General features: G+C 40.5%; 1 pseudogene; it reads left to right on the forward strand.

Moving 5' to 3' along the window:
- The window catches only part of LOC132857620 (ephrin type-A receptor 4-like), a 42,221-nt pseudogene that overhangs the window by 17,058 nt on the left and 20,163 nt on the right, over window positions 1–5,000 (forward strand).

Genomic DNA, 5,000 nt, shown 5'->3' on the forward strand with positions numbered 1-5,000 from the left:
TCTCTTGAGGATAAAGGTTGGTGTTTTTTTGTGGTACGTGCCGATAGATGTCTGCCTCGGGTAAAAGGAAAGAAGCCAGAGAAATTAGTTTTTCAGAGAACTCCCAATAAATAGTATTAAAAACTGTTTGAAATTAGAATTTTATGAACTACAAAAACAGGGAACTTTAAAAAGGCCAGACAAAGACATCATGAAAATGCTGACATCAAAATGTTTTTGTCAAATCAGATATCATCAACATGTCCTTAGAAAGGGACCATAAAACCAGAAACTATGAAAATGTCCAGAAAATAATATATTCTGAATGGAGACTATCAAAATATCCATAAAAAAGATGAGCTTCATGTGATTCATATGACATTTTTATATGATGAGACCATCATGACCCTACACCAAATGTAGATCAGAATGTCCATACAAAGAAATCAAAAACTGAGGCCCCCAAAATGTTCCTACTAAGCGACAGAGTTCAATGTGGTATTTTTTTAAACTTTTAAACATTACTTGAGTCTGAGAACTCACTTACTTCCCACTTAGCCTCTTTGTGTATATGTGTGTGACAATTTTGTATTAGAAGACTTTGGATTAATTTTGCTGGTTTGATTTAACGCACACAGCGTTGATGCTTAACTAGCTTTCATGATTTAGTTAGTGGTGTAGCCTGTAGATGGAGGTCAAGGTTAACACGGGGTCTGAGAGACTCATCAATCTGGGTGATGGGACTCGCTAGCCGCATGTTCCTCATCAATCACACTCATGCGTTCACTTCCCATGAGTCTGCGCTAATCGTTAATCAGATGCTAAAGCCTGGCAGAACAGCTGTCATGCACAGGAAGCCGCTCGATGTCTCACTTAAACTGGGTTTGCGACGTAGGCTTTTTTTGCACCTAAGTTCAAACCTTTTTCACCCAAACACCCCAGAAGCAGTATTATCTTCTGGCATGTCTTTAGCACTTAGACGTTTGTCTAATGAACAAAATTCTGGGCTTTATATCTCTGGAAATGATATCGTTTGCAACTTTTGGAAATGGTTCAAAATAAAGAAACCTAGATGACGAATAATTTTATATTGCCTTTAGAATATGTTTTAGCTATTAAAAGTTATATACAGCAGCACAACAATTGTGAAACAGGATATTTTGATATAAAACAACATGGAGACATTCGTAACGGCCCTACAAAGAGACCGTTTATGCACAATGTGGAAATGTAGAAGAACTTACCCTGCTTCCCTGATGAAATGCACTGTATCCAAAGGGAAAGGGAACAGCACGTTAATTGTGTGTGTTGAATTTCACAGTATACTGCATATCCAATTATCAACACATGTCTTGTGTGAATTGCTGGAAATCAAGAATCATGTGGGTTTTTTGCTTAGAAATAAAGAGAGAGAGAAAGAGATTATAGGTTATTTAAGGGTAAATGCCAGTGATCTTCCTTGCCCTGAGGAGAAGAAACCGATATGTGTGTTTTTGTCTAAAGACAGCAAAGCAGTGTCTTGCTCGCATTAACACACTCTAGGATCTATACAGCACACAAGCGTCTGACTGTCTGTGTTTCAATAAAGAGAAAATGCTCGGTGACAGAAGGAAAAAAGAAAGAAAGGAGGATAAAAGAACAAGATGTCTCGCAATGGTATCGCTTGCATCTTGAGTGCCAGTTTAATTTCGAAAATTTCATCTGAATGTGTTTCTGCTTTCGGCCTGAACTTGCGCTCGTCCCGCGCATGCATTGGGTGTTTGTTGGTATTTCAGTGACTGTTTCAAACCAATATCTTGTTATAGAGGATTATGAACCAGTGTTGTGTAAGGAGTAAATCAGAAGTGCCAGAAACAGAGACCATGCCTCTTTTACTGGCACTTAAAATGACACCACGCCTCGTTCAAAGGGACTGTTTATTGTTATCTATGTAGTACAGAAATTTGTCTCCATGTAGGTATCCTTCTCTCGACTGAAACAGGCACGAGGAAGTATGGATATTTGTGTGTCCATGATAACAGTGCGAGCCTTTTTAAAGCAGAGATGGAGAAGGAGAGCAGACGAAAAGGAGGTATAAAGGAGAGAGGCTTTAGCATTGGAGATTAAAGGCGTGAAAGACTGGATGAGTAGATGGAGTGCACTGGGTTCCAGCATGAGAGCATCTCCAGTTAAAGACACACTGCAGGAGGACAGAAAGCAGACAGGACGCCTTTGTCTGCTAGAGGGCCACTATAGTGAACATTTGATAAGCTTTCGAAAGTGCTCTGTGTGTGAGACAGTGATGGCAGGAATGTGAGAGGAGGGAGACGTGAAGCAGAGAAATGTTAAATAGACAAAAAGAGAGGATCTGGCATTTGTTACATTCCTCGAACATCAAATACACACACAAACACACACGCAAACACACACACAAACTGAGTGACCTACACAGACACTACAGACATTAAGCAGGTTAAATGTTTAATTCACTCAATATTTACACAGTCAAATAATAAATCTTACACATACAGTATGGTTGTGTGGAGTAAACGGGAGTGTTTGTATGTTTGTGTGTAATGTAGTGTCCTCTACAGTGTGCTGTGAAAACACCCAGGACTCTTTAGGCATCACTTGTGCCCGTACCCACCACTTCATCCTCATCCCCCAACCTATCTCCTCCATCTGATTGGCCTTTTGTCTTACGTACAGCAGTGTCTGTAGAACATGGGGGCTGGGGACAGTCGAAGTTGGTCCAGCTAGAATTCTAACATTTTACAGGAATTTAACTAAATTTGACAGTGTATAGAAGTGTAAATTTCAGCCAAATAAAAAATAGATTCTGATCGTGCTGTAATGGACATTTTGATGTCGAACATCACACATGCTGATATGAAAGAAAATATGAAAGCAAATCAGTTTCCCCAAAACACTGAAGCACAAACGATGTGAAGATGTCTGTTTTATAAATCTTATTTTTTTTCTCTCACTCTCCCTTTCTCTCTCTCTCTCTCTCTCTCTCTCTCTCTCTCTCAGTGTGTAAAGTGGGATATTATCGGTCATTGGCTACAGATGGATCCTGCACTAAGTGTCCTCCACACAGTTACTCCATGAGGGAGGGAGCCACTGCATGTGTGTGTGACAAAGGCTACTTCAGGGCAGAGACTGACTCTCCAGCCATGGCCTGCACACGTAAGTGACACACACACACACACACACACACACACACACACACACAGTGCATAGTGCATAGTGCTCTTGAATAGAGACAGGAGGACACTTGTCTCCATATTTCATTCTGGTTCCTTTTTTTAGCTGAGTGAGTCAGTAAGTGTTTGTTTTTTTTTTTTTGAGACCTAGTGAGTCAGCGTGTGAGTTTCTGAGTGGGTCTGTGAGCAAGGGACTTAATCAGTGAGTCAGTAAGTGAGTTTCTGAATGATTAAATGAGTCTGATTCAGGATGCGAGATTCTGAGTGAGTGAGTGAGTGAGTGAGGGAATGAGTCAGTGAGTCAGGACGTGACATTCTAAATGAGTGAGTGAATGAGTCAGTAATTCAGCTTGTGAGTTTATGTGTGAGTGAGTGAATGAGTCAATGAGTCAGGATGTGAGTTTCTCAGTGAGTCTAAGAACACCTGATTGAGTCCGTGAGCCATCCCATGATTATATTCAGAGCTTCAAGTACAGAACATGGATATAGAGTTTATACAGACTTTGATTTTATAGTGATCTTTGATTCTGTCCTTTATTCAAATTTTGTCCTTTATTCAAATTATCATTAGACTTTATAAACTTTTTACTTTATACTTCAAATTATCATATAATTCACACTGAATTTGCTGAATTAATCAACTAGCATAAGTACTTTTAATACCTTTCTGTAGCACTGCCCCCAAATGCATGTTTATTAAAGTAAATATGCAAAACATTTATAAATCACAAATAGACAGGTCTCTGTAGTCCCTGTTTATAAATCACTGTATATATTTCAGTGGGTGTGCACGTGCATGTGTTTTTACACTCATTATGTTTTAGTAAGCTTAAGCACCAGCGTATGGTCTACGACATAATTTATACTCTTTGGGAACTTTAACTGGTGCAAATGGCTACAGCTCAGTTGGAGGGTGTTAATTCAGTATGTGGAATTCAGCCCAAGACAGGTGTGTGTGTGTATGTGTATGGATGTGTGTGTGTGTGTATGTGTGTGTTTGTTTGTATGTGTGTGTGTATATGTGTGTGTATGTGTATGTACTGTATGTGTGGGTGTGTGTATGTGTGTGTGTATGTGTAGGTGTATGTGTATGTATGTGTGGGTGTGTGCATATGTGTGTGTGTGTGTGTATGTGTATGTGTGTGTGTACGTTTCAATAAGAGTATGGAATTTCTCCTTATTAAATTTCTCTGTTGTAAACTCAGTAGGTATCAACCTCCATGTCGTATAAAAAATGAAGCCTGGTGCGGCAGTAGAATGTATGTGCGCGTCTGTGTGCTTCTGTGTGTGTGTGTGTGTGTGTGTGTGTGTGTGTGTGTGTGTCTGTGTGTGCTGGATTTATTTAGAGCTTTATAAAACAGACGACTTGGATCGTATAGTCACGTAAAATCTCTTTTATGCACCTCGACTCATATAGAGACAAGGACATAGTCTGTGTGTGTGTGTGCGTTTGTTTATATATAACTACTTATCTGTTAGAAAAAGATCAGATCTCTCTCTCTCTCTCTCTCTCTCTCTCTCTCTCTCTCTCAAACACAGGCACAAAAATACACTTTAACCATGGTCTCTGTCTCTCAGGTCCCCCGTCAGCTCCTCAGCATCTGATCTCTAGTGTTAACGAGACATCAGTGCTGCTGGAATGGAGTCCTCCGTTGTCCACCGGCGGCCGTCGTGACCTCACTTACAACGTGGTATGTGAGCGGTGCACGTGGACTTCGGCACGGTGCGTGCCATGCGGTGACGGTGTGCGCTACTCACCCCAAAGACTCAGCCTGAATGGCACTCGGGTGTCTGTGCATCAGCTCCAGGCTCACACCAACTACACCTTTCACATCT

The sequence above is a fragment of the Tachysurus vachellii genome, chromosome 15, assembly GCF_030014155.1.
Source record: "Tachysurus vachellii isolate PV-2020 chromosome 15, HZAU_Pvac_v1, whole genome shotgun sequence".
Taxonomy (NCBI): domain Eukaryota; kingdom Metazoa; phylum Chordata; class Actinopteri; order Siluriformes; family Bagridae; genus Tachysurus; species Tachysurus vachellii.